Source organism: Plecotus auritus (genome assembly GCF_963455305.1).
Source record: "Plecotus auritus genome assembly, chromosome: 3".
NCBI classification, from domain to species: Eukaryota; Metazoa; Chordata; class Mammalia; order Chiroptera; family Vespertilionidae; genus Plecotus; species Plecotus auritus.
The window spans coordinates 130944258-130960345 of record NC_137772.1 but is presented as its reverse complement, the minus strand read 5'-3'; the positions used below and the strand labels follow the sequence as shown (position 1 = coordinate 130960345).

At 42.6% G+C, this 16088-nt stretch overlaps 1 pseudogene across 1 annotated transcript; it reads right to left on the bottom strand.

Annotated features, from left to right (window-relative positions):
• Positions 1 to 12795: 12795 nt before the first annotated feature.
• On the bottom strand, positions 12796 to 14078 carry LOC308244172 (beclin-2-like; annotated as a pseudogene). The gene has a single exon. The product of its transcript is annotated as a beclin-2-like (transcript).
• Positions 14079 to 16088: the final 2010 nt, after the last annotated feature.

Here is a 16088-nt window from a genome sequence, read left to right as displayed (position 1 = left end):
AGTGGCTTTTTTATACATCAACTAGTGGCCCAGTGCATGAAATTTGTGCACAGATGGGGGGGTTCCCTCAGCCCAACCTGTACCCTCTCCAATCAGGGACCCCTTGGGGGATGTCTGACTGCTGGTTTAGGCCTGAGCAATCTGGGACCGCTGAATCCTAGCCACTCACCTGCCTGCCTGCCTGATCATCCCGAACTGCCTCTGCCTGTCTGCCTGATTGCCCCTAACCTCTCTGCCTGCCTGCCTGATTGCCCCTCACTGCCTCTCCCTGCCTGCCCTAACTGCCCTCCCCTGCCAGCCTGATCTCACCCCCAACTGCTCTCCCCTGCCAGCCTGATCTCGACCCCAACTGCCCTCCCCTGCTGGCCAATTTGGTTCCGATTGGTTGGTTTCTCTGCCAATCAGCGTCAAAAGCTCCGCCTCCTAGGCAGCCATTGGCTCCTAACAGTTGACCCAGATTTGGTTCTGATTTGTTGGTTTCTATGCCCATCAGCATCAAAAGCTCTGCCTCCTAGGCAGCCATTGGCTCCTCACAGTTGACCCAGATTTGGTTCTGATTGGTCGATTTATATGCCAGTCAGTATCTCCGGACCTATCTCCGGGTCTGATCAGAGAGGTAGAGCTGATCAGCAGCCCCCGTGGAGGCTCAGTGAGAAACAGAGGCGCAGCTGCTGGCAAAGCCTGGAGAGAAAGAGAGAGGCAACGGCTGATCAACAGCTGCAACGGAGGCTGTGGATCAGACCCTGCCTCTCTCTCTGGGCCTCTCTCCGGGCCTGATCCACAGCCCCCTGGGCAGTCAGTGCTGGGTTGCTGCGCCCACGCCAGTGGCAGTCAGTGCTGGGTTGCCACAGCAACCCAGCACTGACTGCAGGACTGACTTCAGTCGAGCCTTTGGTCGGTCATTACAGACCCTGGGTTTTTATATATTAGGATCATGAATTCTCAGAAAGAAAAACTAAACAAACAATGCCATTACCATTGCAACAAAAAAATTAAGATACTTAGGAATAAACTTTGGAGGTAAAAGACTTGTACTCAGAAAATTACAGGACATTAAAAAAAGAGATAGAGGAAGATATAAACAAGTGGAAGAATATACTGTGTTCATGAGTTGGTAGAATTAACATCATTAAAATATCCATATTACCCAAGGCAATCTATAGATTCAATGCAATCCCTATTAAAATGCCAATGGACTATTTCACAGATTTAGAACAAATACTCTAAAATGTATATAGTATAGAACAAAAAAACACCACGAATATCCACAGAATTCTTGAGAAAGAAGAACAAAGTTGGAGGATTTACAATATCAGTTATCAAGTTATACTACAAAGCCACTGTAATCGAAACAGCCTGGTACTGGTACAAGAATAGGCATATAGACCAATGAAACAGAACAGAGAACCCAGAAAGTGACCCAAGCCATTACGCTCAATTAATATTTGACAAAGGAGCCAAGGACATACAATGGAGTCAAGACAGTCTCTTCAATAAATGGTGTTGGGAATATTGGATCACATACATGCAAAAAAAAAAAAAAATGAAACTAGACCACCCACTTATACTATACACAAAAATAAATTCAAAATGGATAAAAAACTTAAATGTAAGTCATGAAACCATAAAAATTCTAAAAGAAACCATAGGCAGCATAATCTCAGACATCTCTTATAGCAATATGTTTATGGATACATCTCCTAGGGCAAAGGAAACTAAGGAGGAAATAAACAAATGGGACTACATCAAATCAAAAAGCTTCTGCACAGCATAAGAAACCAACAAGGGAGCCCACTGTATGAGAGATCATATTTGCCAATGATATATCTGATAAAGGGTTAATATCCAAAATATATAAGGAACTTATAAAACTAAACAAAAGGAAAACAAACAATCCAGTTAAGAAATGGGCAAAAGACCTGAATAGACACTTCTCCAAAGAGGACATACAGATGGCCAAGAGACATATGAAAAAATGCTCAAGGTCACTGATAATCAGAGAGATGCAAATTAAAATGATAATGAGGTATCACCTCACACCTGTCAGAATGGTTACCATCAACAAATTAACAAATGACAAGTGCGGTCAAGGATGTTGAGAAAAGGGAACCCTAGTATACTGCTGGTGGGAATGCAAACTGGTACAGCCATTATGAAAAACAGTATGGAGTTTCCTCAAAAACTTAAATATGGAACTGTCATTTGACCTAGTGATCCCACTTCTAGGAATATATCCTAAGAAACCTGAAACACCAATCAGAAAGTATGTATGCACCCCTATGTTCATAGCAGCACAATTTACAATAGCTAAGATCTGAAAACAGCCCAAGTGTCCACCATGAGTGGATAAAAAAGCTGTGGTACATTTATACCATGGAATACTGTGCAGCAATGAAAAAGAAGGAACTCTTATCCTTCGAGACAGCATGGAGGGACTGGAGAGTATCATGTTAAGTGAAATTAGCCAATCAGAGAAAGACAAGTATCACATGATCACACTCATATGTGGAATCTAATGAACAAAATGAAATGATGAACAAAATAGATCCAGAGACATAGGAGCATAAAACAGAATGCGGAATTGCAGAGGGATGAGGGGAGAAGATGGGAGGGTGGGAAGTGATCAACCAAGAACTTATATACATACTAGAGGCCCCGTGCACAAAATTTGTGCATTCAGGGCAGCGGGGGGAGTCCCTCAGCCCGGCCTGCACCTTCTCGCAGTCCCGGAGCCCTTGGGGGATGTCTGAGCTGGCAGTCGGAAATCCTTAGTGCTGTTAGCTGAGGCAGGAGAGGCTCCCGCCACTGCCACTGCGCTCGCCAGCCGTGAGCCTGGCTTCTGGCTGAGCAGCGCTCCTCCTGTGGGAGTGCACTGACCACAAGGGGCCAGCTCCTGCATTGAGCGTCTGCCCCCTGGTGGTCAGTGTGTATCATAGTACCGGTCGTTCTGCCATTTGGTCATTTTGCATATTAGCCTTTTATTATATAGGTTATGTATAACCCATGGACACAGACAATAGGTGATGAAGGCTTGGGGTGGGGGGCAGGGGCAGGTTAGAAGGAGTCAATGGGGGGGGGGCATTTGTAATACTTTCAACAATAAATTTTTTTTTAAGTGGGGAAATTTTTCTTGTAATATACATGCCCAAATATGACCATCCTGATATAATCTTACAAAGGTCCAAAAGTCTTATTTGTGTAATTTGTCAAATCCTAGGAAGAAAAGGTAAGAAGATGAGTGTTTATTATACTTTGGCAAAACAATGAAAAAATCCTAAATATCATCCAATCAGTTGTTCCCTCTGTACCCTTATATTGACCCCTTTAAATTAAGTCTCCATACCCAATTCCACTGTGTGTGTGTGTGTGTGTGTGTGTGTGTGTGTGTGTGTGGCAGGGGTGGGAGAGGGCGGCATCCCACACACAAACAAACAATTCTCAGATATCAGCAGGGTGCTTGAGAATCAACTCAATTCTGACTGACATTGTCTACCCCAAAATAGCATCAGATTCCACAGGTTAAGCATTCAGTCCTACTAGACTGCCCTCCACCTCCACATACTCTTCAGATGCCGGTCTCAAGCCCAGGCTTTCTGTGCTTCTGACCAACCAGCTATAGATTGGAGGTTCCAATGATCCCCTCCAACTCAGAATGCCTATCCCAAGTCCAAGTTGCTCCTGACCAGCTGGCTATAAATCAGAAGTTCCTACAATCTTCTTCTTGAGTTCAGTTGATTTGCTAACCAGCCCACAGAACTCAGATAAACATGTTACTAGATCACTGATTTATTGTAAAAGGAAATAACTCTGAAACAGTCAGATGAAAGAGAGGCATAGGGCAAGATATGTGGGAAGTGTCCTCTCTAGGTGTGCACCACTCTTCCCACATCTCCTTATGTTTACCAACTCAGCTCTCCAAATCTCTAAGTCCTCTGTGCTCTTCGGTTTTTATGGAAGCTTTCTTACATAGTCATGATTGATTAAGGCAAGCATGTCAAACTCAAAGGCTAACACGGGCCAAATAAACAAGGTTTAAGTTTATGTGGGCCGCAAAATAACAAAAGCTTCAATTTTCATAGAAATGTATGTTTATTTCGCCGAAACCGGTTTGGCTCAGTGGATAGAGCGTCGGCCTGCGGACTGAAGGGTCCCGGGTTCGATTCCGGTCAAGGGCATGTACCTTGGTTGTGGGCACATCCCCAGTGGGAGGTGTGCAGGAGGCAGCTGATCGATGTTTCTCTCTCATCGATGTTTCTAGCTCTCTATCCCTCTCCCCTTCCTCTCTGTGAAAAATCAATAAAATATATTTAAAAAAAAAAAAAGAAATGTAGGTTTATTTTGATAGAGACATGCTGAATACAAAGAGCTGAAATAAATGAGTAATCGTTAACATAAAATAATAGAACATTTTAATAAAAATTAGTATTTTTTTCTTGATCGTTAACTTACCAGACACTGAATAACTGCACAAATTAATAAGTGTAACGCAAATGAACCTATATTTCTTGTTCTCCGAAAGTGAAATATTTCCTGTTGCGCACACCAAACAAGTTAGTCCAAGACTAATGACGTGGCAGTTGGCTGCTAAAATACTCGCTGCTAGTATTAGTGGAGAGAAATGGTGCGCCTGCACATAATGTGTGTAAGGGAAATGAATGCAACAATATTATAGTAATCAGTCATCAGCGAATGTTGTAGTTTGTTAATATTTTTTCTTTTATATATATATATTTATTGTTTTCAGATAGGAAGGGAGAGGCAGAGAGATAGAAACATCAATGACAAAAGAGAATCATTGATTGGCTGCCTCCTGCATGCCCCCTAATGGGGATTTAGCCCGCAACCCCTGGCACATGCCCTTGACCGGAATAGAACCCGGGACCCTTCAGTCTGCAGGCTGACACTCTATCCACTGAGCCAAACCAGCCACTTATTAATATTAATTATTAATAACTAGTGGCCCGGTGCACAGATTTGTGCACAGTGAAAGGAAATTAATTAGAAGAAATATTTTAATATCGCTATTCGCCCTTTCTCTATAATAGAAGTGTCAACCAAATTCACGATCGACAATGACAGATCGAAACACATGCAAGCGATTGGTGCTAGCGAGTGCTTTATATGTATCGCGCATGCACAAGTCAACGTTTATTTTTAAATTGCCAGTGCTTGTCATATGTACTGGCTGGTCAGTCGGACGGTCGGATGGACTGATAGTTGGTCATTTAGCCTTTTTTATATATAGATTATGTATAACAGGATATTGTAAAAATTAAGTTACGAAATATTTATTAAAACGTTTCTTAGATCCTTTTATATTGTCTGGGTTGCAAAAATATTTGTTGTGGGCCCTAGCTGATTTGGCTCAGTGGATAGAGCATTGGCTTGCAGACTGAAGGGTCCCAGGTTCGATTCCGGTCAAGGGTATGTGCCTTGGTTGCTGGCACACCCCCAGTAGGGGGGTGCAGGAGGCAGCTGATCGGTGTTTCTCTCTCATTGATGTCTCTAACTCTCTATCCTTCTCCCTTCCTCTCTGTAAAAAATCAGTAAAATATATTAAAAAGAATATATTCGTTGTGGGCCTTATGCGGCCCACAGGCCACGAGTTTGACATGCTTGGATTAAGGCATTGGTCATAGGCAATTGATTCAACCTCCAGCCCTTCTACCCTCCCCAGAAGTGGGGGGTGGGACTGTAAATTCTAACCCTCTAATCACATGGTTGGTTCTCCTGGCAACCAGCCCCAAACCTTAGGTTACCTGGGGGCTTTCCAAAAGCTGCCTCATCAGCATAACAAAAGACACCTTTTTCATTGTCAACAATGAAAATTTTGAGTTCCAGGAGCTATGAGATAGAAATTGTAAATGAGAAATACGGATCAGTTGCCGCCTATATGTGCCCGGACAGGAGGTTGAACCTGAAATCTGGGTATGTACCTTGACTGGGAACCTAAACTTTGACCCCTAAGTGCACAGGATGACACTTCAACCAACTGAATCACACCGGCCAGGGCTATATTTTACAAGTCACAATATTGCACCTTATGTTCCCATAGTATTTTCCTCATATATATCACTTAATATCTGTCTCAAATTAAAGGATTTTTTGTTTTATTTTGTTTGTTTTTAGAGTTGGTGTCTACTTTTCTACTAGGTTATAAACTCCTGGAGAAGAAGATAACAACCTATCCCTCCTTGTTTTCCTCCCAGTCAAGGATAATTTTCAAAACAATTAGCACCCAGTACAGCACAGGCACCAATCAATTCAAATGGACACTGGTCTTAAGCAATTTGTATGGCCATACTGGGGTGTACAGCTGGATATGTTCTGCATACAGAAGGCATCTAATAATCAACTTTGGTTTGAATTTCCTTGGTTTGGTAATCTTGGCCCTGGCATCTAATGACTTTCTTTAAGAAGACAGGCTATATTTTTATTTCCAAAATATGATCATAACAATTTCTCCTCCTTGATTTAATCCTACAGAAATCTTTGAGTAATTTCGAAAACTTTGCAATAAACAGGACAATTCATCCACATCCACATTGTCTAATATGGTAGCCACTAGCCACATGTATAAAATATAAGACACTCAGTTAAATTTGAATTTCAGATAAATGAAAAATAATTTTGTAGTGTGTGTTCCATGCAATATTTGGGATATATTTCAAACTACAATATTATCTGTTGCTTATCTGAAATTAGTAATTAACTGGGGCCCTAGCCAGGTAGCTCAGTTGGTTAGAGTGTTGTCCTACTTCACCAGGGTTGTGGGTTCGAGCCCTGGTCAGGACATATGCAGGAATCAACCAATGAGTACATGAATAAGTGGAACAACAAACTGATGTTTTTCTCTCTCTCCCTTCCTGTCTCTAAATCAGTAAGTTAAAAAAATTAAAAATATATAAAATAATTAACTGGGCATCCTATATTTTTATTTGCTAAATCTGATAACCCTACACATGTGCATATCTAAATTCAGGTTAATTAAAATTTAATAAAAGTTTAAAATTTAGTTTCTCAGTCTCACCAGCTGCATTTCAAGAGCTTAATAGTCACACATGTGGCTAATGGTTACCATCTTGAACAGCAGAGATTGGAACATTTACATCATTGCGGAAAGCTATATTGAACACCACTTTTGCCAAGCAAAAAATAGAAGAAAAATTTTGTGCATTTTACAGGTTATAAAAAATTACATTTGGGGTTGGGAAATTGCCAGCAAACCCTAGGAGAGTCCTTTTAACATAGCCAAGAAGCCACAGTCTTTATGTTCCAGTCTGTTACTATGACTGCATATGCAGGATATTTGATTAAAAGGGAGGTGAGTCTATATAAGAAAAGCAGCTCTCATACATCTACATGGTAGATTCCCTTGTTCTGCTTTTCTCCTGGGACTACCAGGAAATAAGTTATCAGATCAGAACAAACCAAAATTTAAAAGATCCTAAATAGAAAATAAATGTGTTGTTATTTGACTTATTAATATCAATATTCATATATTTTCTTAAATTAATAATCAGAGAACATCATCAATTAGAATATCTGTTTATAAGCCAAGTCAGTGATGAACTTGGTAAACACAGAATTATTCCCTTTCTTAATTAGCCTTTTGGGAGAAACCTGTAGCCCTGTGAGTCTTATAAGAAGCAGGAGAAGATTAAAGTCTAGCAGAGATATGTGCTAAAAGCTGATTTTTATATATGACTTAGTGAATCTAAAAAATAAACTGGCTAACATACCAAATGTGACCAACTAAAAAGTGAGAAGATTGTGTAACCATCAAAGGCAGGAAACATAAAGGTCTTGACACAAACAAGTCGTTTGGTCATCCCACACTAACCCCCCTGCCGGCCTGGTCGTAGGCAGCCATCTTGTGAGGGTGTGAGGGTTAATTTGCATATTACCTCTTTATTATATAGGATACTATAAAGCTACAGTAATTGAGATAGGGTGATATTGGCATACAAATATACATATAGATCAATAGAATAGAATTGAGAGTCCAGAAATAATAATCCCTTATATTTATGATCAGTTGATTTTCTTTTTTTAATATTCTTTTTTATTTATTATTTTATTATTATTATTTTTAATCCTCACCCGAGGATATTTTTCCATTGATTTTTAGAGAGAGAGTGGAAGATAGAAGTAAAGACAGAGAGAAATATTGATGTGAGAGAAACACATTGATTGGTTGCCTCCTGCACCTGCCCCAGGAGGAGCCTGCAACTGAGGTACATGCCCTAGACCGGAATCGAACCTGGGACTCTTTGATCCTCAGGCCGATGCTCTATCCACTGAGCCAAACCGGCTAGGGCTATGATCAGTTGATTTTCAATAAGAATGTCAAGACCACTTAATGGAAAGAATAGTCTTTTCAACAAATGATGCTGGAACAACTGAATAGCCACAGGCAAAAGAATTAAAATGAATACCTACTTTACACCATTTATGAAAATTAACTCAAATCATAGACCAAATGTAAGAATTAAACTTGTAACACAGAAGAAAACATAGAAGTGAATCTTTGTGACCTTTAGTTAGACAATGGTTTCTTAGATGACACCAAAAGCACAAGCATCAGTAAAGAATAGATATATTGGACTTCACTGTTGGTAGAAATGTAAAGTGATGTAGCTGCTTTGGAAAACAGACTGGGACTTCAGTTACCATGCAATTCTAGCAGTTTCAGCTGGAATTAGGCTATTTAATATTTGATGAATGGCGATAAGAGGATAAAGAAGCTTAGGTAAATTCCATTCTAAGGTACATACCCAAGAGAAATAAAACAATTCCACACAAAAATTTGAACATGAATGTTCATAGAAGCATTATTCATAGTAGCCAAAAAGTAGAAACAACCCAACTAATGAATGGATAAATGAAATGTGGTATGTCCACACAATGGAATATTTTTGAAGCATAAAAAAGATTGAGGTACTAATACATACTATCACATGGGTAAACTTGAAAGCATTATGGATAATTTGCCATTAGTCCCATTCAGTACAGTCATCATCTCAGACATAGTTTTCATTTCTTTCTGTTTTTAATTTTTATTTAATGATTGACTTTAGAGAGAGAGGAAGGGAGGGAGAGAGAGAGACACATCAATTTGTTGTTCCACCTATTTATGTATTCATTGGTTGAGTCTTGCATGTGCCCTGACTAAGAATTGAATCCACAATCTTGGTCTATTGGAACAATGCTCTAACCAACTAAGCTACCCGACCAGGGCTAGTTTTCACTTCTAAAAGTTCAATTTGGGTCTTTCAAAATACCTTCCATGTCCTAATATACCGGTATTTAATTTTTCTCCTAGCCTTTGAACATATATACTAGAGTTATAATGCAATACTAATATCTGCATCAGTTCTGGGTCAGTTTGATTAATTACTTTCTTCATTATGGGCCATATTTATCTGCTTCTTGGTATGCCCCATAATTTTTAAAATATGTTTTGATTGATTTTTAGAGACAGAGGAAGGGAGAAGGATAGAGAGATAGAAACATTGGTGAGAGAGGAACATCATCGATCAGCTGCCTCCTCCATGCCTCCTACTGGGGATTGAACCAGCAACCCAGGCTTGTGCCCTGACTGGGAATCTAAGCGACGACCTCTTGGTTCCTGAGCCGATACTCACACTGGCCTGGCCAGTAATTTTTTTTTTTTTTAATTACACCATTCATTATGAATTTTCCTTGTTAAGTGCTGAATATTTTTATAGTCCCATAAATAATTTTGAGTTTGTTCTTGAGCACGGGTATTTGGAAACTATTTGATCCTATCAAGTCTTCCTTTTAAAAGTTGTTAGGCAGAACCAGAGCAGCATTTAAGGCCAACTTTGCTCCACAACAGAAGATCCTTCTGAGTATTTAACTCCCTGTGAATTATGAGAGTTTCAATCTGGCAAGTGGCAATAGGTGCTATGCTGGCCCTATGTGAGTTCTACTTATTGTTCCCACAATACTCTCCCAGGTGGTTCTTTCCCAGGCCTTGAATAATTTCCTCACATTTATGTGCTCGTGAATATTCAGCTGAGTACTTGAGGGGGACCCTCTAAAGATCTCTAGATTTTTGTTATTGTTAAGTCATTTTTTCTCTGTATGTAGTTCTTTTCTATCTGGTATTCTACTTTGCAACCTCTTGGTCTCCCTGGACTCTCAGCTTCATCTCCTCACCTCAAAGAAACTGTCAGGCTCTATCCAGAATCCATCTTTCTGTGCCACCATCTATAAATTCTCTTAAAGCAGTAAGCTGGGCGATCAATGGGGCTTACCTCATTTGTTTCCCATTTTCAGGGATCATTGTTCAACGTCTGATATCCATTGTCTTAAAAATGGTTGTGTAGTTTTTTTTTAAAGAAAGAAAATGGTTATTTTTTTAAATCATCACCCGGGGATACGTTTATTGATTTCAGAGAGGGGGGAAAGAAGAGAAAGAGAGAGGGAAAAAGAGAGAGAGAAGGAGAGAGACATCAATGTGAGAAAGAAACATCAATCGGCTGCCTCCGTAGGTGCCTAGACCTGGGATTGAACCTGCAAACTAGGCCATGTGCCCTGACTGGGAATCAAACCCACAACCTTTTTGGTGTACAGGACCAACTGAGCCAACCAGCCAGGGCAAGAAAATGGTTATTTAAATTGTTTCCTAGCTGGTTTGGCTCAGTGGATAGAGCATCAGCCTGCGGACCAAAGAGTCCTGGGTTTGATTCTGGTCAAGGGCACGTACCTTGATGGCAGGCTCCTCCCTGGCCCAGGCCCTGGTCAGGGGTCCTGCAGGAGGCAACCAACTGATGTGTTTCTCTCACATTGATGTTTTTCTCTGTCTTTTCCTCTCTCTGCTACTCTCCCTAAAAATAAAAATATCCTCGAGTGAAGATTAACAACAATAATATATCCTATCTAATAAAGAGGGAATATGCTAATTGACCATCACGCCCTCACAAAGATGGCAGCAGCCACAGCCAATAAGGAGGGAATATGCTAATTAACTGCCATGCCCTCAAAGATGGTGGCGCCCACAGCCACAACATGGCGGCGCTCAGTCCCCTCAGCCCTGCCGGTGTGGCAGGCGCACGGCATGGCTGGGCCTGCCCCCAGGTGGGTCCGGCTGCTCAGCGCACCTGCCTCCAGAGTCCCCCAGTCCCCTCAGCCTCCAAGCTGCCCGGGCTGGCCCAAGGTGCAGGCAAGCCTTGGATGTTGGCTGCCCAGCTGCCAGGGTCAGCCCGAGGGACGACCAAATGACTGAACAAGCAGGCTGTGTGGGGCGACCAGGCTGGCAGAGGGTTAGTGAGGTACGACCAAATGACTGAACAGCAGGCTGCGTGGGATGAACAGGCTGGCAGGGGGGGCAGTTTGGGGCGACCAGGCCAGCAGGGGAGGCAGTTGGCGGCAACCAGGCCGGCAAGGGGGGGCAGTTAGGGGCGACCTGGCCGGCAGAGGGGGGCAGTTGGGGGCGATTAGGCTGGCGGGGGGGGCAGTGAGGGGCGACTAGGCCGGCGGGGGGGAAATTGGGGGTGACCAGGCCAGCCTGGAGGCAGTAAGCAGTGACCAGGCTAGTGGGGGGGGCAGTTAGGAGTGACCAGGCCTGCAGGGAGGGGGCAGTTGGGGACAACCTGGCCAGCAGCAGGGGGCAGTTAAGGGTGACCAGGCCAGCAGAGGGGGAAGTTAGGGGCTATCAGGCCGGCATGCAGAGGCAGTGAGGGGTGACCAGGCCAGCGGGGGGGACAGTTAGGGGCTACTAGGCAGGCAGGCAGGTGAGCAATTAGGAGCCAGTGGTCCAGGATTGTGAGAGGGATGTCTGACTGCCAGTTTAGACCCAATCCTTGGGATCGGGCCTAAACTGGCAGTTGGACATCCCCTGAGGGGTCCTGGATTTGGAGAGGGTGCAGGCTGGGCTGAGGGGACCCCCCATCCCCCGTACACGAATTTCGTGCACTGGGCCTCTAATGTGTATACACATGTGTGATTCATATATATATTGAATCATATAAGGCATTTATTGAGAAGGCCAGGCAACCAAGAAGACAGAGTGCTTACAAGCATTCAAATCTTGTCTTCCCAGTAAGGTGTAAGGAACAGGATTATAAAGGGAAGGCGCTAGGGTGAGGCAGCCCTGGAGGTATGCAGAAGTCAGCTGGTATCCTTTAGTCATCAGGTGATGAGAGGATGTTGATGAGATGATGTTTTGACTCCTGGTGGGTTGGTCTGACCCTGCTTATTGGTTCTGTTTGCTGGATTCACAGCTGAGTCACCTCCTTAATCGCTTCACATAAGCCTTGAAAAGGAAACTTAAGAAAAACTTAACCCGCTACGCCAGTGGTCGGCAAACTGCGGCTCGCGAGCCGCGGTTTGCCACTCTGTTGACTAATGAGTTTGCCGACCACTATCATATACTACCCTTTATTTCTTTGCACACAATATGCCACAATTGCCTAATCCTCACAGCTTCCAACTACACGGTAACATTTAGTCTAGTCCAGTGGTTGGCAAACCCATTAGTCAACAGAGCAGTAAACTGTGGCTCGCGAGCCACAGTTTGCCAACCACTGCTCTACGCACATATAAGAAACTTAGCCCCTATTCCCATAAGTATATGTGTTCTAAAATTTAAAATAATGTGATTATTTTTCAGATTAATTAAGGTGCTCTATCAGATTATAGGTCTCCCCTATCAAATTCCTTCACTCCTCTTCCCCTTTACCACCACCCGCTGTCTGCCTGTTCTCTATGAGTCTGTTTCTATAGCTTGTTCTTTCTCTGACTGGCGTATTTCACTTAGCATAATGTTCAAATAAAGTTATTTGTGACATACCTTAAGGAGACCAAAGTGAGACTCCACTTAACATTTGCAAGCATAAACTTGAGTGCCTTTGTCCACCGCTCCTTCATGTTCAGGTGGGTTCTGATGGAGTAGAATTCACCAGTTCCCGGGTCTCCCATCAGGCCGCCCTTCACGTAGCCAGCTTGCCCTTCTATGCTTCCTCCTTGAACTGCTGCATGTAGTCCAGGAAGGCCACCATTGCCTCGTCAAACTTGTTATCCAGGAGAACGCTCTATCCCCAGGTGCAGAACAAGGGCAGCTCAATGGGGTCATCTGTTAATGACTTCATATAGGAGTGGTCTCCGCAGGGGTTGAGCCAGTACCTCTGAAACTGCAGACAGACTGTGAGGCCCAGGAGCAGCAATGCCATGTACCCCCAGGCTGCATTGATCTCACTCCAGCTCACGTGGGGAATCAGCTCGGCCTGAAGCTATTGATGATAGCCACGGGGCCATCACAGCAGATCTCAAACACAGCCTTGAAGGTGTCGGTTTTCTTCAGCCAGGTGAGCTGGGTCTGGGCATACAGCAGCAGGTCCACACTCCACAGCTCTTCGTGCAATTCCAATTGTTGCCATTGCAGTTCATTGAGGTCCCTGTAATAGTGCCTTTCCTGCTGCTTCAGTGTCTCCATCTCTGCCCAGGCTGCCTCCAGAGCCACAGCTGCCCTTTCTCAATTCTTCTCCACCTCCTCCATCTCCTGGACCAGCCTCTCTTCCTCCAGCTCCACGACCTTCAGCTCCTGCTGCAGTGTCTCCCTCGCATCCTCACTATTTAATCCACCCCTGGTCTCCAAACAGTGTTTTTAGTTCTGACTGTCAGATTCTGAGATCCTGAGCTGGGTGTCCAGCTGCTCTAGGAAACTGTCAGTACAGTCCTCGCATAGGGCGTGGTCCAGCTCTTCTTCACAGGTTAGGATGTGAAAAACACCCCTCGTGGCCCTCTGGATGCTACTGAGAGTCCTCCCAGAGCCCAGCTTCCTGAGCAGGGTGAAGGTGCTGGGACCATACCCCGAAATTTCATCATCACCAAGGATGGGTTCAGCCAGAGGCACTATCCTAGAGCTCTTCAAGGTCTGTCTCCATCCTGGAGGCAGAGTCTTCCTTCAGAGTTGCTCCTGGATCCCCCTGAGCTGAGGAGAACTTTGAAGCTGCAGGTTCTTGGCTGAGGTCAAGACCCAAAGTCTCCATGGAACTAGTCAGCTTCAGGGGCCCACAGCAGAAATGGCACAGGAAGCGGATGGAGGACATGGTGGAGGTTTTGTCCACTGCTCCTCCGTGTTGACTCTAAGTTTCCTCTATACTATAGTATAGAGTCTATAGTATATTTTAAAAATCAGAAATTGTGAATGCTTTAAAGGTATTCTTCTTTTTCAAGATTGTGTTTGCTATTCCCTTGAAATTCCATACAAATTTTAGGATCAGCTTATCAATTTTTTGCAAAGAAGCAGTTGGGATTTTGATAGAGATTATGGTGAATCTATAGTTTAATTGGAAAATATTGCCATCTTAAGAATATTAAGTCTTCCAATCAATAAACACAGGATGTCTTTCTATTTACTTAGGTCTTCCTCAATTTCTTTTCACAATGTTTTGTAATTTTTAGAGTATAACTAGTTTTACACTTCTTTTGCTAAATTTACTCATAAAAATTTTATTCTTTTTGGTGCTATTGTAAGTATAATTGTTTTCTAAATTTCATTTTTGGTTTATTCATTGTTACTGTATAGAAATACAATTGATATATTTTTTAAAATACATTTTTATTCTTCAGATTATTACAGTTGTTCCTCTTTTTCCCCCCCATAGCTCCCCTCCACCGGTTCCCACCCCACCCTTTGCCCTTACCCGCCTTCCCACACTGTCCTCATCCATAGGTGTACGATTTTTGTCCAATCTCTTCCCACACCCCCCACACTCCTTTCCCCCACTGAGAATTGTCAGTCCACGCCCTTTCTATGTCCCTGATTCTATTATATTCACCAGTTTACTCTGTTCATCAGACTTTTTATTCACTTGATTTTAAGATTCACTTGTTGATAGATAGGTAGTCGTTGTCACTTTATTGTTCATAATTTGTATCTTTACCTTTTTCTTTTTCTTCCTCTTCTTAAAGAATACCTTCAGCATTTCATATAATTCTGGTTTGGTGGTGATGAATTCCTTTAGCTTTTTCTTATCTGTGCACCTCTTTATCTGACCTTCAATTCTAAATGATAGCTTTGCTGGGTAGAGTAGTCTTGGTTGTAGGTTCTTGCTATTCATCACTTTGAATATTTCTTGCCACTCCCTTCTGGCCTGCATAGTTTCTGTTGAGAAATCAGCTGACAGTCGTATGGGTACTCCCTTGTAGGTAACTAATTGTTTTTCTCTTGCTGCTTTTAATATTCTCTCTTTGTCTTTTGCCCTTGGCATTTTAATTATGATGTGTCTTGGTGTGGTCCTCTTTGGATTCCTTTTGTTTGGGGTTCTCTGCACTTCCTGGACTTGTAAGTCTATGTTTTTCATCAGGTAGGGAAAGTTTTCTGTCATTATTTCTTCAAATAGGTTTTCAGTATCTTGCTCTCTGTCTTCTTCTGGCACCCCCATAATTCGGATGTTGGTACACTTGAAGTTGTCCCAGAGGATCCTTACACTATCTTCATATTTTTGTAAAAAGGCGAAAGATTTATATGGTCTGAAGAGAAACCAGAGCATCATATTTTTGGATACTTTTTTCTTTTTGCTTTTCTGGTTGGGTGTTTTTTGCTTCTTTGTATTTCAAATCTTTGACTTGATTCATGGGATCCTCTAGTCTACTGTTGGATCTCTGTATATTATTCTTTATTTCAGTCAGTGTATGCTTAATTTCTAGTTGGTCCTTTTTCATATCCTTGAGGGTCTTACTAAATTTATCAGTGGTTTCTAGAAGATTCTTGAAAAGCCTTATAACTGTGGTTTTGAACTCTATATCCAGTAGTTTGCTTTCCTCCATTTTTTTCATTTGTGACCTATTTCTTTGTCTCCACATTTTGGCTGCTTCCCTGTGTTGATAGAGTGGCTTTGTGTGCTAGGTGTCCTTTAGGGCCCAGTGGCTCAGCCTCCCTAATTACCTGAGGTGGACCTTCTTGGTGCACCCCTTTGTGGACTGTGTGCTCAGCCTTGTTGTAGTTAAGCCTTGATTGCTATTGGTATCACTGGGAGGAATTGACCTCCAGACCAATTGGCTGTGAGGATCAGTTGTGTGTATGATGGGAGAACTTCTGTGTTGGAAACACACTT